Source organism: Ahaetulla prasina, chromosome 8 (assembly GCF_028640845.1).
Source record: "Ahaetulla prasina isolate Xishuangbanna chromosome 8, ASM2864084v1, whole genome shotgun sequence".
Lineage (NCBI taxonomy): Eukaryota > Metazoa > Chordata > Lepidosauria > Squamata > Colubridae > Ahaetulla > Ahaetulla prasina.
Window position 1 is genome coordinate 89,040,933 of NC_080546.1, and position 21,632 is coordinate 89,062,564.

A 21,632-nucleotide genomic window follows, 5' to 3' on the forward strand; every position below is an offset into this window, starting at 1 on the left:
TAAGTGTTGTACCTTGATGAAGGTATCTTTTCTTTTATGTACACTGAGAGCCTATGCACCAAGACAAATTCCTTGTGTTTCCAATCACACTTGGCCAATAAAATTCTATTCTATTCTATTCTATTCTATTCTATTCTATTCTATTCTATTCTATTCTATTCTATTCTATTCTATTCTATTCTGAGTTTCATGTTTAATGAATAAAAAAATATTATATTCTTTTGTGTTAATCTTTAAATGTTCATGTTAATGCATGAATGTAAATGTGAGTTTCATGTTTATTCATGTTTAATAAATAAAGGTATATAATAATAATAATCATCCAAGAATTTTATAAGATACATCAACAAATTGCACCTTTATTGCAATAACACCAGCAGAATTGCAAAAAACTGCGCTACTCAGAACATCCTACATCTTAAGAAGGTACTTGGTTGATACCTAGGACCCTGGCAGCAACCCGTATCAACCATCAGCACCAGTCAATGGTATTTGTGATGCATTTTTGAATGTTCAGTTGACTGAGTTTCATGTTTAATGAATAAAGTAAATAATAACAACAACAACAATAACAGCAACAATAATAAAAGACTCTGCTACTTGGAACAATATACATTTTAAGAAGATACTTGGTTCAGAGGTGGGTTTCAGCAGGTTCTGTCCAGTTCTGGAGAACCGGTAGCGGAAATTTTGACTAGTTCGGAGAACCGGTAGTAAAAATTCTGACTGGCCCCGCCCCCATCTATTCTCTGCCTCCTGAGTCCCAGCTGATCAGGAGGAAATGGGGATTTTGCAGTGTCCTTCCCTTGGATTTGGGAGGGAATGGAGATTTTGCAGTATCCTTCCCCTGCCACACCCACCAAGCCACACCTACCAAGCCACACCCACCAAGCCATGCCCACAGAACCGGTAGCAAAAAAAATTTGAAACCCACCACTGACTTTGCTGATACCTTAGGATCCTGAGAGCAAAACCCATATCAACCATTAGCGCCAGTCAATGATATTTGTGATACATTTTTAAACATTCAGTTGACTGAGTTTCATGCTACCAACCTGCTACCAACTTGCCTTCCATTGAGGACCTGTATACTGCACGAATCAAGAACAGGGCTGTGAAAATATTTACAGATCCCTCGCATCCTGGACATAAACTGTTTCAACTCCTACCCTCAAAACAATGCTATAGAGCACTGCACAACAGAACAACAAGACACAAGAACAGTTTTTTCCCGAAGACCATCACTCTGCTAAACAAATATTTCCCTCAACACTGTCAAACTATTTACTGAATCTGCACTACTATTAATCTTCTCATCGTTCCCATCACCCATCTCCTCCCACTTATGACTGTATGACTGTAACTTTGTTGCTGGCAATCCTTATGATTTATATTGATATACTGACCATCAATTGTGTTGTAAATGTTGTACCTTGATGAAGGTCTCTTTTCTTTTATGTACACTGAGAGCATATGCACCAAGACAAATTCCTTGTGTGTCCAATCACACTTGGCCAATAAAAAATTCTATTCTAAATAATAATAACAATAATAATAATAATAATAACAACAACAACAACAACAACATCTGTAATGCCATCCAACATCCAGATTTGCCTATCCCAGCCCCTCAGTAAGGGTTCAACAGGTAGACAAAAATACCAAACCCAGCCTGACTGTGTGACGATTCATAATCATAATAATTTATAATAAAAACGTAAGTCCTAAATAATCATCCCCACTGGTCCATCATCCCCGTTTTTCATATGAAATGTCAAAATCGATGGACGTAAAAAAAAAAAATACAAATTAAAAGCATGTCCATTATATCTGATGAACAGACACCATTAAAAACGATCACATTCTCTGCGTTCCTTCTCAGTCCCCACGAAGCTGGGGTTAACCGCACAACCTTGCCAGGGGCAAAGCTAACAATAAACCCCGCACCCTCCAAGTTATCAAAGCCCAAAGTTCGCTTTAAAGCCAAAGGCACATTTTTTCCCCCGGTTTGAATAGAATAGAATAGAATAGAATTTTTTATTGGCCAAGTGTGATTGGACCAAGACAAGGAATTTGTCTTGGTCCAATCACACTTATTCTCAGTGTGCATAAAAGAAAAGATACTTTCATCAAGGTACAACATTTACAACACAATTGATGGTCAATATATCAATATAAATCATAAGGATTGCCAGCAACAAAGTTACAGTCATACAGTCATAAGTGGAAGGAGATTGGTGATGGGAACGATGATTTGCAAAAGGAATTCGAAAGAAAGAAAGAAAGAAAGAAAGAAAGAAAGAAAGAAAGAAAGAAAGAAAGAAAGAAAGAAAGAAAGAAAGAAAGAACAAACAACAAGGGATTTTTATACCAAACGGCAACTGGACTTCCTTTTTTTATTATATTTTTCCTTCGGAAACCTTTCGCTCTTCATCCGAGAAGTTTCCAGAGAACCCCCCAAAAAAACCCAAGCCAAGAAAATCCAATTGCCTTTTTTTGGTGGGGTGAGGTGAGTGGGGGGAACACCATCCTTTGGGGACAACCCCAACCTGGATGGTGATGGAGACGCGCCGTAGAACACAACTTCCCCCCCCCCCAATTTTTTTTTACCTTTTTTTACCTTTTTTGCTCCAGGTATCTTGAAACCAGGAATTAAGGAAGGAAGCAGGTAAGGCGGCAAAATAAGGTACCCTCTGACCTCCCCTCCCACACACATCTCCACCCAAAAAACGGGGCTCCAGGGGAAGGGGTTTAGGATCCCTGAGCCACCTTCCCACATCGCCACTCGAGAACATCTTCACCTGATGCCTTCCCAGCTCACCTGAGTTTTTTTTTCCCTGCAGCAGGGAAAGTTGGAGAAAGCGCAATTAGGTGCGAGCCAGCTGGACTCAAACTCTCCCTTTTCATTGGCTCCTTTCCAAAGATCCTAGCGCTATCCTTCCCCCCCCCTCCCCAAATTCTTACCTGGGCTTAAAGCAGGACAGCCACAGTGAACTCTGCCTGCTTGTGGGTGGGTGGGTGTCTCTAAGGGAAGTGGTGGCAGGGGGCAACCTCTCCTTCTGCCCACTTCTCCTCTTTCTTCCTTCCTCCCTTCCAGCCTTCAGCCAGGTTTTAACTCCCGGCTTCTCAAACTCACCCAACCAGATTTTTTTGCACTGGTTTCAACGGCCTCCCGTAAATCTGAGCTGTTGAAATTTTAGCCTTCTCTCTCTCTCTCTCTCCCCACCCACCCCCCCATACACTCCCTTGGGAGCCTTTTGTTCTCCGGCAAGGTCGCTCACCTTGGCCCCCTTTTTTTTCTCCTGCAGGGGGAGAAAAGCCGAGTTGAGAAAAACAGAAGAAGGAAGGAAAGAGAAACTTTTGAAAAGTCCTGTTCTAAAACTGCCCCTCCCCCGCCACCTCCCTCTCGAATTCTCTGCTGTCCAGACCAAAATATCAATTGGGTCTGGGGTTTTATATATAAAACTCCCACCCAATCAGTTCAAACCCCCACTAGCAGTTAAAAGGAAGAAACAGCTGCGATCACACATTGCTCCCAGAAGCACGAAGCAGAAGCCTGAAGATGACGAATGAGACTTCGTCGAAACGTCGCCAAGACACTTCCAATTTTACGCGGGAGAAAACCCGAATAACCAAAGACCTACATACAAACACCCGCGAAAACCTCAGAAAATATATATATATATATATGTATGTATGTATGTATGTATGTATGTATGTATGTATGTATGTATATATATATGTTTTCTGAGGTTTTCACGGGTGTTTGTATGTAGGTCTTTGGTTATTCGTGTTTTCTCCCGCGTAAAATCCAAGACAGAGAACAAGAAAACGGCACAGCCCTCCTCCCATATATAAAAGGCACCACAGACAGAAGCAGCAAGATCCTCCACAAACACAACATCAAGACAGCATTCTGCACAAACAGAAAATATCCACCATGGGAGAAAACCGAATAACCAAAGACCTATATATATATATATATATATATATATATATATATATATATATATATATATATATATATATATATATATATATATGTATATATATGTATATATATATATATATATATATATATATATATATATATATATATATATATATATATATATATATATATATATGTTTTCTGAGGTTTTCACGGTGTTTGTATATAGGTCTTTGGTTGTTCGGTTTTCTCCCGTGTAAAATTGGAAGTGTCTTGGCGACGTTTCAAAGTCTCATTCGTCATCTTCAGGCTTCAGCTTCGTGCTTCTGGGAGCAATGTGTGATCGCAGCTGTTTCTTCCTTTTAACTGCTAGTGGGGTTTGAACTGATTGGGTGGGAGCTTGGCTGTGCTCTGATTGGATGGGGTTTTCTGTGCTCCGATTGGCTGGGGGTGTGTCCTGTGTTGGTGGGGGCTTGGTTGTGCTCAGTCTAGTCTGTGCTGCAGGGGGATCTGAGCTGGTGAGCTGCACTGCTGCTGTTTGGCTTCGTGTTCGTGGTCGTGCTACATCTTCGTAGTGGGTGTCAGTCTGCTGCATGTATGGATTGGAGGGGTTTGAAATGGCTAATGTTGCAGCTGCGGTCTGGCTTCTGGTCCTTGGTCGTGCTTCCTGATCAGTGTGGGTTTGGGTCTGCTTTCTGGGTGGATGTGTGGTGGTGACATCCTGTGTGGACCTCGTGAGTGTGGGTCTGGTGTCATTCCTTGTGTTAGGGACACGTTTGTCAATAAGGGCAGGTTTCCAAATGGCTGGTAGGCGGGAGGTATCATCTCGTTTGTTCATGCTGTGTGGGCGTTTTTCTATCTCAATGGCTTCTCTGATTATTCTGTTGTTAAAGTGTTCAGTTTTGGCGATAGTTCTGGTCTTTTTAAAGTCAATATCATGTCCTGTGACTTTAAAGTGTTGGACCAGGGAAGAAGTTGGTTCCTCTTTTTTGAATGAGTTCTTGTGTTCTTCAATGCGTGCACTTATTCTTCTGTTGGTTTGTCCAATGTATGTGGTGGGGCAGTTAAAAGGAAGAAATAGCTGCGATCACACATTGCTCCCAGAAGCACGAAGCTGAAGCCTGAAGATGACGAATGAGACTTCGTCGAAACGTCGCCAAGACACTTCCAATTTTACACGGGAGAAAACCCGAACAACCAAAGACCTATATATATATATATATATATATATATATATATATATATATATATATATATATATATATATATATATATATATATATATATATATTTGTTTTCTGAGGTTTTCACGGGTGTTTGTATGTAGGTCTTTGGTTATTCGGGTTTTCTCCCGCACATTGCTATATATTTGGAACCAAATATATATAATATTTGGTTCCAAAATCCACTGCTTTGCTGACTTATCTGCAGGGTGGGACGATAAACTGTAGAATCCAAGTGTGGGACAGAATAACAGAGTCGGAAGGGACCTTGTAGGTCATCTAGTCGAACCCCCTGCCCAAGCAGGAGATCCTACACCATTTCTGACAGAGGGCAGCACAGTCTCTTCTTGAAAGCTTCCAGTGATGAAGCTCCCACAACTTCTGAATAATAACAGAATAATAACAGACTAACTTAGTTGGAAGGAACCTTGTAGATCATCTACATCAGGCCTTCCATCCTTTATAAGGTAGGTAAAATGAGGACCCAGATTGTTGGGGGCAATAAGTTGACTTTGTATATAAATATACAAATAGAATGAAGACTATTGCTTGACATAGTGTAAGCCACCCTGAGTCTTCGAAGAAGGGCGGGATATAAATGCAAATTTAAAAAAAATCTAGTCCAACTCCCGCCCAAGCAAGAGACCCTACACCACTTCTGACAGATGGCAGTCCAGACTCTTCTTGAACGCTTCCAGAGATGAAGCTCCCACAGCTTCTGAATAACAGAATAATAACAGACTAACACAGTTGGAAGGGACCTTGTAGGTCATCTAGTCCAACCCCCCGTACAAGCACCCACCACTTCTGAAGGCAACTTCTGTTCCATTTGGTTGATTGTTCTCATCACAATCAACGGTTAGCTTAAGCCTGAAATGTATTTGAATATAAACCGGGCTTGTTGGTTTGTTACAATAAATATAACAAACCAACAGCCCAGCTTTAATTCTTAATTCTGGGCTAGTTTTCTACCACATTTGCCCTTAGCCATAAAAGGCAAGTACAGGGGGGGGAAAATCCACATTTCGCAAGGCGTAATTTCTACCTGCTAAGCTGTATTTACGTTTATGACTCTCCTTTGACAGATTTCTAGGCGGGGCGCGCTCAATGCTTAAGAACGAAATTAATCCCGATACAGCTAATCCTTGATTTACGACCGCAAGCGAGTCCGGAATATTATATTACATTACTGAGAAATAGGTTAACTGGGGTTTGCCCCGTTTTACGACCTTGCTTGCCACCGTCGTTAAGTGAATCACTCCCGTTGTTAAAACGAGGAGGGCGGTTGTTAAGTGAATCCGGCTTAACCACTGGCTTTGCTTGCTTCTCAGAAGGTCATAAATACGAGCCCTTTGCCAAGGAGCCGAGCGTAAACCGTGGGATTTACTGTGGGGTTGCTGCAAATGGTCCTTAAGTGTGGAAAACGGCCATAACTCGCTTTTTTCCGGTGCTGTTGTACTTCCGAACGGTCACTAAGCGAACTGTCGTAGGTTGAGGACTACCTTTGCTTGCCTTGATGACTCTCCTCAGTAAAATCCAGCATTAAAGAGACGCCTTCTGAAGCCATTTGACCTTGCCTCCAATTTAGCTACCTTTCTAAAGATATTTTTAAGGAGTTTCCCTACAGCGGAACGTGGGATATCAAGGCTGCCTGCAGCTTTCAAGATAAAAAGTTAGAAACAATGCGGCTGAACCAGCGTATATGTGTGTGTGTGTGTGTGTGTGTGTGGAGGGGGGAGAGAATAGACAACTCAATTGCACACAATCCCGTCTTCTCCCCCTCAAGAGCCATGAATTCGAACAGATGACAGTTCCTGGAATTCTTCTCCAAAGCTTCCGCCTTGCAGAGTTTAAATTTTGCAATGCAATCTAAGCAATCCATCTTTTTTTTTTTTTTGGACTCAGGAGTCAATTCCAAATGGGGAGGGGGGGGCTTATTACAACTACAGTGGTAATCCAATAGTGTAAATTACAATTACAGTGGTAACCCCATAGTATAAACTACAATTACAGTGGTAATCCCATAGTATAAACTACAATTGCAGTGGTAATCCCATAGTATAAACTACAATTGCAGTGGTAATCCAATAGTATAAACTACAATTACAGTGGTAATAATAATAATAATAATAATAATAATATTTTAATTTGTATACCACCCTTCTCCCGAAGGACTCAGGGCGGTTTACAGCCAGAATAAAAATACAGCAATACATACAATATTAAAAACAAACATTAAAAAACTTATTAAATTTGGACTAATATTAAAATACAAGTAACACTAAAAGTTAATATAAAATTAAAACCCCATAAAATCAGCTAAAAATTAAAATTAAAATTCAAGCCAGTCCAGCAAGGCGAAATCCCATAGTATAAACTACAATTACAGTGGTAATCCAATATTATAAATTACAATTGCAGTGGTAATCCCACAGTATAAACTACAATTGCAGTGGTAATCCCACAGTATAAACTACAATTGCAGTGGTAGTCCCATAGTATAAACTACAATTGCAGTGGTAATCCCGCAGTATAAACTACAATTACAGTGGTAATCCCGTAGTATAAACTACAATTGCAGTGGTAATCCCGTAGTATAAACTACAATTACAGTGGTAATCCCGTAGTATAAACTACAATTGCAGTGGTAATCCCGTAGTATAAACTACAATTGCAGTGGTAATCCAGTAATATAAATTACAATTGCAGTGTAATCCCATAGGATAAACTACAATTACAGTGGTAATCCCGTAGTATAAATTACAATTACTGTGGTAATCCTGTAGTATAAATTACAATTACAGTGGTAATCCCGTAGTATTCACCAATCGTAAGACTACCTCTGGTAGAGGGTGCAGGCAGTCTTCAAACTTCTACCATTGTAAACACCCAAGAGAAACGATGGCTAAAAAACCCTCACCTTTCAGATTCGGGAAGAATTTAAGTGCCGTCTGGATGAAAAAGTTAATTTCTCGCTTCTTTCTACGACTGTTTTGCAAAAAGGCTTTCTACCCTCCCCACACATTCCACAGGCATATATACTTCTGGTTTTTGGAACTGAAAATAAAAGGAAACAATTTTTTTAAAAAAAATAAAATTGAAATCTTTTCAACCTACCTCATCACTCGGCGGCATCTCGGCACAAAATAAGAAAGATAAGAAACTCTTCAGTTCGGTTTAGCCATTCTGCGTTACCTACCCCCCCTACACCCTGAGTTGAGACTAATGTGATCAACCCAAGCCGAAGATTTGAAATCTTATTCAGCCCCTTGTGACTCAAACATACCACGCAGACCCTTAAAGAGGAAGAAGCCTCCAGGCTCCAGCTTCCAATTTTTTTATTTATTTATTTTTATTTTTTTCGTTTTTGGTTTTGAAACTTGTGAGTCCTGCTTGCGTTGTTATGCAATGGGGGGGGGGGAAGAGACTTTTTTTGTTTGTTTGTTCGAATAAGTGTCTGGCTTGATTGATCAAAAAATTAAAAAGACAAGGATTGGGTTTGCCAAAACATTGGAAACATGAGAAATTACCTTTGCAAGACGAAATAATTAGGAAGATGATGGAATGTGCAGAGATGAGTAAACTGACATTTGAAATTAGAGATCAAGAAGATAAGCAATATTATAAAATATGGGATTTATTTTATCACTGGTTAGATGGAAAGGTATGTTAGAAAAGATAATATAAGAAATATGTATGAAAGAGATGTTTCCTTTGAGATTGCACAAGAAGATATGTAAACACCCCTTCAGCACCTTGTAATTGTTTGATGAGAGTGTTTTTTTTAGTTTGTTGTGAAAAAATAAAAACTTTTAAAAAAAAAATTAAAAAGACTGACTTCAGTTGCGCCTGGAGTTTTGTAAAAGAGCACTCAAAGCTTTGTGGATTAATGGACCGCTAACTTGGCCAAAGGCTCTTAGAATATTTTTTTAACCCCAAAGTTTCTTTTGACCGATGGACTCTTCTACCTGATGCATTAATTTTGCTCTTGAGATTCTCCGTAAGATCAAAAAAATCGGACGTGCAGAAAAACTTAAGAGTTGATGTTTCCAACTGCCACTCGTGGTTTATGGGATAACCCAGGGGTGAAATCCAGCAGGTACTGACAGAGAACCGGTAGCGGAAATTTTTGAGTAGTTCGGAGAACTGGCAAATACCAACCTCTGGTTGGCCCCAGAGTGGGGTAGGAATGGGGATTTTGCAGTTTCCTTCCCCTGGAGTGGGGTGGGAATGGAGATTTTGCAGTATCCTACTCTTGCCACACCCACCAAGCCATGCCCACAGCACCGGTTGTAAAAAAAATTGGGTTTCACCATGTTCTGGTGTGCAGTGCTCTATAGCATCATTTTGAGGGTAGAAGTAGAAAAAAAATATGCCCAGGATGTGAGGGATCTGTAAATATTTTCCCAGCCCTCTTTTTGACTCCTGCAGTATACAGGTCCTCAATGGAAGGCAGGTTGGTAGCCATGGTTTTTTCTGCAGTTCAAATGATCCTCTGAAGCAGTGGTTCTCAACCTTTATAGTGCTGCGACCCCTTTAATACAATTCCCCACGATGTGGCGACCCCTTTAATACAATTCCCCACGATGTGGTGACCCCAACCGTAAAATTATTTTCATTTTGAATTGATCGCGCTGAATCAGACATAGCGATCTGAACTGCTTGTGATTGCCTTGAGGACGGAGGCATTAAAGCGGGGACTCCTCCCCTATTAAGTTTATTGCGCCTGAAGCCAGATTAGGCTAGCGATTGGGAGTGATTGCAGCTGGCTTGAGAGGGAGACATCAGAGCAAAGATTTCTCTCTTTTTGAATTCATCGCGCCTGAAGCCGAATTCGGCTAGCGATTTGAAGAGCCTGCAGTTGGCTTCTGGAGTCAACCATTGGAGCGCGATTCTTTGACTCGCAAGTATACTTCCCATATTTCCGATGGTCTTAGGCGACCCCTGGCAAATCGTCATTCGACCCCCAACGGGGTCGCGACCCACAGATTTGAGAACCGTTGCTCTGAAGTCTGCGTCTGCCTTGTTGGGTTGCAGAACCGAACCAGACAGTTATGGAGGTGCAGATGTGACAGACTCCATCATTCCTCTGTAGAATCTGAGGACCGATGTTTAAAAGATCAGTTGGGAAAATCTTTTTTCCATTGTTTTTTTAAAAGGACAAATAGCCCACCGTTCACTGTTCGATTCCAACCAAAGTCGCAAACGGCAGTTTCTTTTGTTTCTACATTTTGTTTCCCTAAAGAAGAATGGAAAATGGATGCCCTTACTCATCTGGAAACTCTCTTGGCTCCTGGAATATTTTTAACACCCCCCCCCCGATTATTTCCTGCAGAAACATTTGTTCCAACACGGTAGTGAAACTCAGGCAAAAAAAAAAAGACCTCGGAGCAAGAAATTAGCAATTCGAAGTAATTCCTTAAAAAGTTTCAAAGCTAGATTGAAACAAAGCACCACCCTGAAGCTAAAAGAATTTTATTTTTTTCTTTCCCCCCTAAAAAAGCAACGGCAGAAACTCTTTCAGGAATAAAAGTTTCACTTCCTTCTTCTTCTTTTTTTTTCAAATAGAGCTTAAACTTTAAGCAACGGGTAAAAGTTTGTCGATGTAGAAATCAAGGCAGGGATTTGAGTCCAAGTCAAATCTCCAGGATGATCTGGACTCAGACAGATGTTATGGATGTGTCAGTCTTGGGTTCTTTTGGGGCAAAACTGTTTTTTTCCTTTTTTCCCTTTTCCATTTTACGAATGCCATAACTTACGACCAAAATTCCCAGGCTGAGCTACAGTTGTAACTGTACAGTTGGAGTGGGGCCGTGGCCTAGAGGTGGAGCTCTCTCCTCACAATCAGGAGGCTGTGAGTTCGATCCTAGGTAGAGGCAGATATTTCTCCTTCTCTGGGCAGAATGAGAATATATCTGCTGAACAAAACTCCGCATTGGCGACAGGAAAGGCAGCCGGCGAGTAAACACTCAGCTCCATTCAGTTACCCTGACTCCACCCTGATTCTAGGGTCATTAAAAGACCAAAAAAAAGTTACAGTTCTAACTTGAGGACTGCCTATATCTTGAGTTTGTAGCTCTTGCAAATTACTTGGATATAAGGGATTTTTTAGATTTTTTAAATTTCTAAATTTTAAATTTTCTGTAATTTTATATGGGGTATTTTAGGTTGGTCAATTTGACGGTTTTAATTCGGCCACTATTGAATAGGTATTTTAAATTGATTTTTAACTTTGTATACTTATTGCTTTTTATCTTGGCTGTACACCGCCCTGAGTCCTTCGGGAGAAGGGCGGTATAAAAGTTTAATTAATAAATAAATAAATAAAATAAATAAATACAATGAATCTAGACTGGGGGTCGGCAACCCGCGGCTCCAGAGCCACAAGCGGCTCTTTGGGACTTCTGCTGTGGCTCCTTGTCCCATCTCTAGTTCACCCCACCCCTCTTATTTCTTTTTTGGACTCCAGCCCAAAGTAGCAGGAAGCGAAGGCTGCCTTACATGTAAATAATAATAATAATAATAATAATATTTTAATTTTTATACCGCCCTTCTCCCGAAGGACTCAGGGCGGTGAACAGCCGAGTAAACACTCAGCTCCATTCAGTTACCCTGACTCCACCCTGATTCTAGGGTCATTAAAGACCAAAAAGTTACAGTTCTAACTTGAGGACTGCCTATATCTTGAGTTTGTAGCTCTTGCAAATTACTTGGATATAAGGGATTTTTTAGATTTTTTAAATTTCTAAATTTTAAATTTTCTGTAATTTTATATGGGGTATTTTAGGTTGGTCAATTTGACGGTTTTAATTCGGCCACTATTGAATAGGTATTTTAAATTGATTTTTAACTTTGTATACTTATTGCTTTTTATCTTGGCTGTACACCGCCTGAGTCCTTCGGGAGAAGGCGGTATAAAAGTTTAATAAATAAATAAATAAATAAAATAAATAAATACAATGAATCTAGACTGGGGGTCGGCAACCCGCGGCTCCAGAGCCACAAGCGGCTCTTTGGGACTTCTGCTGTGGCTCCTTGTCCCATCTCTAGTTCACCCCACCCCTCTTATTTCTTTTTTGGACTCCAGCCCAAAGTAGCAGGAAGCGAAGGCTGCCTTACATGTAAATAATAATAATAATAATAATAATATTTTAATTTTTATACCGCCCTTCTCCCGAAGGACTCAGGGCGGTGAACAGCCGAGTAAAAACAATACAATATATTACAATAAAAGCTATTTAAAAAACTTATTCAATGTGGCCTAAATTTAGATATAAAATACATAATATAAAATAACCCCATTTAAAAACGAATTAAAAACTCCTATCACGCCAGTCCTGCTTGGAAGAATAGGTACGTCTTCAGCTTGCGGCGAAAAGTCTGGAGGTCAGGAAGTTGTCGAAGTCCTGGGGGAAGCTCGTTCCAGAGGGTAGGTGCCCCCACAGAGAAGGCTCTCCCCCTGGGGGTCGCCAGCCTACACTGTTTGGCTGACGGCACCCTGAGGAGACCCTCTCTATGGGAGCGTACCGGTCGGTGGGAATGTGATGTGAAGGCAGGTACAGGGCAGCTTCGCTCCTGCACTTTCCTCCCCCCTCTTCTTGTAGCCCCCTGGCCAGCTGTGGCTGAGCTGGGAGCATGCACAAGCACGGAGAGACCCTGCGTAAGCGAGCCACTGCCCGTTCCTGCGTGCGCCTTTCCTGAGCTTTGGCGCTCGCTTGAGGAGGGTCTCCCCCACGCATGCACAAGCTCCCGGTTCAGCCACAACTGTCCCGGGCATCCTGAGAGGAGGAGGAGGGATGGAAGAGGGTCGCCAGAAAGTGCAGGAGCGTAGCTGTATCTGCCTTTCGTGCCACATTTGGACATAAGGCAGCCTTCACTTCCTGCTGGAATCTCCCTGTTCGTGCAAACACTCCCGGCTCAGCCACAACTGGCCAGGGAGTTACGAGACCGGGAGGGGGGGAGGAAAAGGACGGTCACCAGAAGGGAGGGGGGAGACAGACAGACACACACACGCACAGACAGACATAGAGAGACACATACAGACTGATACACAGAGAGTGGGTGAGAGAGGGAGGAGAGCAAGAGAGACAGAGGGAGAGAGACACAGAGAGGGGAGAGAGGGGGAGATAGGGAGAGGGAGAGAGAGAGACATAGAGAATAGCTTTGTGGCTGGGTAGGCGTGGCTAGGTGGTCATGTGACTGGGTGGGAGTGAGTGACAGCGCTTTGTGGCTCCCAGTGTGGTTTTTTTTCCCTGTAGGAAACAGGTCCAAGTGGCTCTTTGAGGGTTGAAGGTTGCCGACCCCTGATTTAGACAATCTGTCCAACATCTCCATACTTCCATGTGAAGGCAAAGTGTTGGAGATATGGGTTTGTTAGAGAGGAGTTGGCTTCCAGGAGAGGCTTCTTGAGAAGCCTCAACACCGATAGGCAAACGAGTCCAATGATGTAGGGGCGAGGGTGGGTTATTCCTCAATAAAACTGACGCAGTGAAAAAAAATCCACAATGTTTGTTCCCTATGGACGTGTTACGGACCACCAGAGCCGGTTCGTACCGGTTCGTACGAACCGTTAGCGAAGATCGCGGGTGGGTCCACCCACCCGCCCCAGCTCTATGACGTCCGATTAAGGTACGTTTTCGAGGCCAGGTGCATGCTGGGAAGGCGTGCGAGCGAGCAAAGTGCACGCGCAGAAGGCCGAGCACATGTGCGAAAGGTGCGCGTGAAGCAAGCGGGCGCGCAGGGGGCAAACCAGCGGTAACAATATTGGAAACCCACTGCTGTGGACCACGCATGTTAAGAAACAGAAAGTGTGAACGATAGTGCAAAGACATACCAATCAGACGTTCACTTGCTTTAAAACCCCTTGACCGAAAGTTTCGCGCAGGTTGGACTTCAGTTCTGCTCTCCTCAATGCTGCAACTTCAATTCTGGCTGCTAGATTTGCGCTGCAGAGTCTTGAACAACCGTTAGATGGCGCCAGTGGTGAAATGTAAAATGTGTTATTATCAGTTCTGTGGGCGTGGCTTGATGGGGGGGTTGTAATGTGACTGGGTGGGTGTGGCCAACTTTTTTTTTTTACTTTTAAAAGCATTTTTTCTACAACCTCTTCGACCGAAGAGATTGTAAAAAAATGCTTTTAAAAGGCTCTAAGGATCCCAGCTGAGTTGCCTGATCGTTAGAGGCTTTTGTTTTCTTTTAAAAGCATTTTTTATACCTTTAAAAGATCAGGCAACTCAGCTGGGATTGTCAGAGTCTTTTAAAAGCATTTTTTTTACAAGCTCTTCGGCTGAAGAGATTGTAGAAAAAATGCTTTTAAATGGCTCTGATGATCCCAGCTGAGCCGCGTGATCATCAGTGGCTTTTTTTTTTTAATTTTTAAAAGCAATTTTTTTTTTGGCCGAAGAAAAAATGCTTTTAAAAGTAAAAAAAACAACCTCTGATGATCGCGCGGCTTAGCTGGGCATGGGGGGGGGCAGGGATTTTTGCTACCAGTTCTCCAAACAACCCGCCGCCATTGCTATTTTATCAGATGATCTGGTCCGAACTGGGAGCATTTCACCCCTGGATGGCGCCAGAGAGCAAGCATATTCTCTGTCTCTATATTGCCATCTAGTGAGCATTTACAGTATGTAACCCAATCTGGATCACGGAGAAAGCTAGGGAGTTTCAGAAAAACATCTACTTCTGCTTCATTGACTATGCTAAAGCCTTTGATTGTGTGGATCACAACAAATTGTGGCAAGTTCTTAAAGAGATGGGAGTACCAGACCATCTTATTTGTCTCTTGAGAAACCTGTATGCGGGTCAAGAAGCCACAGTGAGAACTGGACACAGAACCACTGATTGGTTCAAAACTGGGAAAGGCTGTATAGTATCACCCTGCCTATTTAACTTGTATGCAGAACACATCATGAGAAAGGCAGGGCTAGATGAATCAAAAATTGGAATTAAGATTGACGGAAGAAATATCAACAACCTCAGATATTTATTTATTTTTTTATTTATTGATCACATTTGTATACCGCCCTATCTCCCGAGGGACTCAGGGCGGTTAACAGGCATATAAAAAGAACATATAAATACAGATTAAAACACTAATAAAAAACTTATTCTAACCAGCCTGATTACCAAAACCAATTAAAATCAATATAAAATTTAAAATTTCAAAAATTTAAAAATCTAAAAAACCTAGTCCAGTCCTGCGCACCTAAATAAGTGTGTTTTAAGCTCACGACGGAAGGTTCTAAGGTCCGAGAGTTGGCAAAGTCCTGGGGAGCTGCCCAGAGGGCGGAGCCCCACAGAGAAGACCTTCCTGGCGCCGCCAGACGGCACTGCCTAGCTGACGGCACCTGAGGAGTCCCTCTCTGTGAGAGCGCACGGGTCGGTGAGAGGTATTCGTAGCAGAAGGCGGTCCCAGAATAGCCCGGCCCTATGCCATGGAGCGCTTTAAAGGTGGTCACCAACACCTTGAAGCGCACCCGGAAGGCCACAGGTAGCCAGTGCAGTCTGCGCAGGATAGGTGTCACCCGGGAGCCACGAGGGGCTCCTTCTATCACCCGCGCAGCCGCATTCTGGACTAACTGCAGTCTCCGGATGCCCTTCAAGGGGAGCCCCATGTAGAGAGCATTGCAGTAATCCAGGCGAGACGTCACGAGGGCGTGAGTGACCGTGCATAGGGCATCCCGGTCCAGAAAGGGGCGCAACTGGCGTACCAGGCGAACCTGGTAAAAAGCTCTCCTGGAGACGGCCGCCAAATGATCTTCAAAGGACAGCCGTTCGTCCAGGAGGACGCCCAAATATGCAGATGATACCACTCTAATGGCAGAAAGCGAAGAGGAACTAAAGAGCCTCTTGATGCGGGTGAAGGAGGAGAGTGCAAAAGTTGGCTTGAAACTCAACATTAAGAAAACTAAAATCATTGCATCCGTCCCTTTCAATTCCTGGCAGATAGATGGTGAAAAAATGGAGGTAGAGACAGATTTTATTTTCCTGGGCTCCAAGATCACCGCAGATGGGGACTGCAGCCAAGAATTTAAAAGACACTTGCTCCTGGGAAGGAAAGCCATGGCAAATCTAGACAGCGTACTAAAAAGCAGAGACATCACCCTGCCAACAAAAGTGCGTATAGTCAAAGCTATGGTTTTCCCAGTTGCAATGGATGGCTGTGAAGGCTGGACCATAAGAAAGGCTGAGCGCCAAAGAATCGAGGCCTTTGAACTCTGGTGCTGGAGAAGACTCCTGCGAAGGCGAACAAACAAGTCAGTTCTAGAGGAGATCAATCCTGACTGCTCTTTAGAAGGCCAGATCCTGAAGATGAAACTCAAATACTTTGGCCACCTAATGAGAAGGAAGGACTCCCTGGAGAAGAGCCTAATGCTGGGAAAGATTGAGGGCAAAAGAAGAAGGGGACGACAGAGAATGAGGTGGCTGGATGGAGTCACTGAAGCAGTAGGCATGAGTTTAAATGGACTCCAGAGGATGGTAGAGGACAGGAAGGCCTGGAGGAATGTTGTCCATGGGGTCACGATGGGTCGGACACGACTTCGCAACTAACAACAACAAACCCAATCTGGTAAATTTTACATGTCAACACAGTCCATTGAACATAATGGCCTTACTCTCCAAGAAAACATGAATATCTTTCCAATTTAAATTTACTGACTCAAAATTTAAGTAGCCTTCTTAACGATAGGACCCTTGACAATGTTCTGCCATATGACTAGGGAGTCTCTTTAATTAGATTCCCAATGTCATAGAAAGAGCATGGGTTTTTTAAAAAAATAATAATAATATTGGATTATTTGGCATATGGAGAACCAGGATATCTGCTTCCTTCCAGTGTGTGGTTTTAAAGCTCACTCAAAACAGAATAATCAAATTTGTTTTATGAGATGTGTAACGTTTATATTTTCCTGCAGTCTGTTGTACCACAATGAAATTATTGGGTGGTTCTTATATTCCCAAGGCTGTCGTGAGCAGTTCCCAACAAGACCCATAAAAGGTAAAGGTAAAGGTTCCCCTCGCACAGACGTGCTAGTCGTTCCCGACTCTAGGGGGCGGTGCTCATCTCCGTTTCAAAGCCGAAGAGCCAGCGCTGTCCGGAGACGTCTCCGTGGTCATGTGACCTGCATGACTCAATGCCAAAGGCGCACGGAACGCTGTTACCTTCCCACCAAAGGTGGTCCCTATTTTTTCTACTTGCATTTTTTACGTGCTTTCGAAACTGCTAGGTTGGCAGAAGCTGGGACAAGTAACGGGAGCTCACCCCATTTCACGGGAGAACTAGGGATTCGAACCACCGAACTGCTGACCTTTCAATCGACAAGTTCAGCATCCTAGCCCCTGAGCCACCTTGTAACAAGACCCATATCTCCTATAAAAGCTAGGTTGACACTCTTACACTGCTTACTTAAATCTGATTTTAGGTAGTCTGCGACGTACGACCAAAACTGAACCTAAAATATCTGTTGCTAAGCGAGACAGAAAACTATGTGGTATATACGGCATTAATTCCTCCTAATTTGAATGGTTTTTATATTTCTGCTTTTATTAGATTGTAAACCACCTAGAATCGCTTTGAGTACTGAGACCGGTGATGCAGAAATGTAATAAACAAAGCAACCAACAAATAAATATCAAAACTATGTTAGCTAGTTTATGGTTTAGTGCAGGGATAGATAACTATGGCCCCTTTACGACCTGTGGACTTCAACTCCCAGAATTCCAGAAATTCTGCAGGTTATAAAGGGGCCATAATTGCCCACTCCTTGTTTAGAATAGAATTTATTTATTGGCCAAGCGTGATTGGACACACAAGGAATTTGTTTTGGTGCATATTCTCTCAGTGTACATAAAAGAAAAAAAAAACCTTCATCAAAGGTACAACATTTACAACACAAATGATGGTCATAGGTTGCAATTTAACCCTTAATGATAGCAACAAAAAGTTACAGTCATACAGTCATAAGTGGAAAGAGATTGGTGATGAAAACGATGAGAAGATTAATAGTAGTGCAGATTCAGTAAATAGTCTGACAGTGTTGATGGAATTATTTGTTTAGCAGAGTGATGGCCTTCGGGAAAAAACTGTTCTTGTGTCTAGTTGTTCTGGTGTGCAGTGCTCTATAGCATCGTTTTGAGGGTAGGAGTTGAAACAGTTTATGTCCAGGATGCGAGGGGTCTGTCAATATTTTCATGGCCCTCTTCTTGATTCGTGCAGTATACAGGTTAGTGTATCTTAACAGAATAACAGCCTTGCCAGGGGATCTTGGAGGTCTTGTAGTCCAACCCCTTGCTCAAGCAGGAGACACTAAACTTGTGGACTTCAACTCCCAGAATTCCTCAGCCAGCTTTGCTTTGCTTTGCTGGCTGTGGAATTCTAAGACTTGAAGTCCACAAGTCTTCAAGTGGCCGAAATTGGAGACCTCTGCCGTAGACCATTTGTGGTTCCAATACAATTCCAGAAACATGAACAATTTACAGGGAAGCCACAGGTAAACTTATTGTTTCAATTGAGTATTTCAATCGACGTTACGAAGGGCATCCCATCATCATGGGTTATGTTTGCAAAAACAAATGCCAACGAAGGCCAGCTTTCTCAAAAAACAAACAAACCGATTTTTGATCGCTTCTGAAAGGGGAAGCAAGTTTTATCCAGTGGCATCCCCAAATTTACAGATTGGGGTGGGAGAAATTCCCCTCACTCTATGTTTCCATCCATTGTTGCTGAACTTTTTCAAGACTCGGTTTAGCATCTCAGAGGGACTGCCAGAAGTTTAAGCTTTTCTAAATCCCTTCGATGTTCCTCGTGTGCAAAGCCCATCCCCGGGAACTCCGAGTTCAAAGCGAGGCTGATGAATATAATCACAACAGAAGGGAAGTTTTGAGACAAATCTCACCGCTCGGTCTAATTGCGGAAAAGCTCAAGGACCCAGAATGTAAAGAGGATTATCCAGAATTTGGGAGGCACCGACAAAATATAAAAGTGGTATGCAAACATTTCTGGGGCCGAAGATCTAACAAGCCTAGATTAAAACCCGGGGATAAATCCATCAATGTTTTTCCGATTCAAATTCATGAGGATGCCAAAGAAGACGTTAACACAATCTCTTTGTCAGTCGTAATTTTTGTCCTCGGTTGCGTCTTGATCGACAAATAGCTCCACAGACGAATATACTTATTATTTATGTAGAAAGTAAATGTCTACAGACAGCGGTGGGTGGCGCATGAATTAACAACCGGTTTGCCCAGCACCAAAAATGTGAGCGCGAGCCTTCCGCGCATGTGCGCTGTCTTCCACACTATGCGCACGGCCTTCCACACATGTGCTTTGCTCCCATAAACAGCTTACACACATGCGCACAGCTTAAAAATAGCAGCTAAATAGGACGGCATAGCGCCATGGCAGGTGGGCTGGCCTACTCCACCTCCAGGTTGCAACTACCGGTTCGCCCAAACCTGTCCGAACCGGCAGTAATCCATCACTGTCTATGGAGATTCTCAATCATCCAAGTCATGTTTTTTTTACCAAAGGTGCTTTTCCAAAAGGCAATTGGACTTTCCTGTTTTGGTTTTTTTCCTTTCACTTCTCATCCAAGAAGCTTCTTCAGTTCTGAAGCTTCTTCCGTTCTGACCTGAAGAAGCTTCTCGGATGAGAAGCGAAACACTTTCAAAGAAAAAGATCAAGGAAGTCCAGGTGCCTTTTGAAGAAAGACCTTTGGGACGATGTAGAAAATAGTTTATTCAAAACCTAGGAAGTGGCAAAAAAATAAATAAATCAGGAATCTGGTTGTAGCTTTAATAATCCGTGCTTTCGTGAGCTTTAACCAGCTTGGTTGGATGTGTCCATAAAAACCTCAAGATCTGAACTTTAAGGAAACATCACCTATCTTTCCCAAGGTCCATGTTGCGACCCAGGCCCCAGTTGATAGTAGGAAACTCAGTCAGTGTAAAAACAAACAAACTTTATTCGAACAGCTGAGAATTACTTCATTCTCAGTGTAGTTCAACTAAATTAAAGCAAACTCCTCCCAACACAAATTCCTCAGTCCTATCGCAAACCTTGGTCCAATTAGACAAACTGCCAAAGGCCCTTCCTGGCAAAAGTTCAGAAGACACCGATACAAAACAAATGCAACAAGATGACACTATCAACGTTGTTTTCCAGCAAAGAGCCCAAACAGAGTTGCTGGTCTTTTAAGCCTTATGGGAGGGGCCAATCATCTCTTGGCCCTACTCCTGAGTTGTCCTCTTTGCTTTAGCTGCTCTTGCCTTCTGGCAGCTCTTCTCATGCAGGCATTAGGAACAGGCTCCTCCTGTTCCTCTGCCTCACTACTGTCAGCCTCTGGATGCTCTTGAGTCCGTACCTCACTTCCCAATGGCCATGGCCCCACTTCAGCCTCCGACGCAGAGCCTTTATCTGGGCCTTCCCCAGCCTCCAGGACTGGCCCATGTTCTTCCTCAGCCTCATCGTTGTCCGACTCCGTTGCTAGCTCAGCAGGCTGCTGGAGGACCACAGCAGTCCAGATGTTTGGATTAAGGATTGAAGATCAAGATTGCCTTGGATCAATCTGAGCTTCTGGTGACCACCAAGAGATACTTACGAATATTGTTGTGAAAACAATTCCGACAACGACAATCTAAAAGATGGATAATATTTGGATTTAAGGCTATGTCTACTGAACAGAGGACATGTCTTCCTTTGGCCAAACGTTGAGTAACTCTAACTGGACTGTACATTTTTCATTCTATAATGGGTGCCTTAATCGTCTTCATTTAACGAATCCGTAATTCCTTGCGGGCTGGAGTCTGGGTAACTGAATGGAGCTAGCAGAGCGTTTACTGGCCGGATGCCCTTCCTGTTGCCGATGCCGAGTTTTGTTCAGCAGATATATTCTCATTGTGCCCCGAGAGAAACGTATCGGCCTCTACCTAGGATCGAACTCACAGCCTCCTGAATGTGAGGCGAGAGCTCCACCTCTAGGCCACCACACCATTCTTATAATGGGTGCCTGCCTTAATGTAATTTCATAATTATATGCTGATATATTCCACATCTCGGTAGAACACAATTAGGTGCAAAATTATTATGACAATATAACAATTTCTACAGGAAGTCCTCGACTTACAATAGTTCAATTAGTGACCGTTCAAAGTCACAAGAACATTGCAAAAAGTGACTTATGACCATTTTTCACACTTATGACCGTTGCGGCATCCCCATGACCACGTGATCAAAATTTGGACACTTGGCAACTGACTCATATTTATGACCTTGCAGTGTCCAGGAATCATGTGATCGTTTTTTCCAATTTTCGAACCGATAAGAGAAGCCACATTCGCTTAAGAACCACATTACTAACTTAACAATTGCCATGATTCACTTAACGGTGGCAAGAAAAGTCGTAAAACGGGGCAAAACCCACTTAACAAACATCTCACTGAGCAGCATAAATTTGGGGCTCAGTTGTGGTCATAAG

General features: G+C 42.7%; 1 protein-coding gene across 6 annotated transcripts in view; it reads right to left on the minus strand.

Annotated features, from left to right (window-relative positions):
- The window catches only part of RBM47 (RNA binding motif protein 47), a 129,488-nt gene extending 121,082 nt beyond the window's left edge, over positions 1-8,406 (minus strand). For 5 of the 6 annotated variants that reach the window (XM_058193271.1, XM_058193278.1, XM_058193277.1 and 2 more), the window contains exon 1: positions 8,272-8,406. The gene's annotated coding sequence lies outside the window, so the exon portion shown is untranslated. The remainder of the gene's footprint in view (positions 1-8,271) is intronic. The other variant, XM_058193272.1, reaches the window with a different exon arrangement.
- Positions 8,407-21,632: the final 13,226 nt, after the last annotated feature.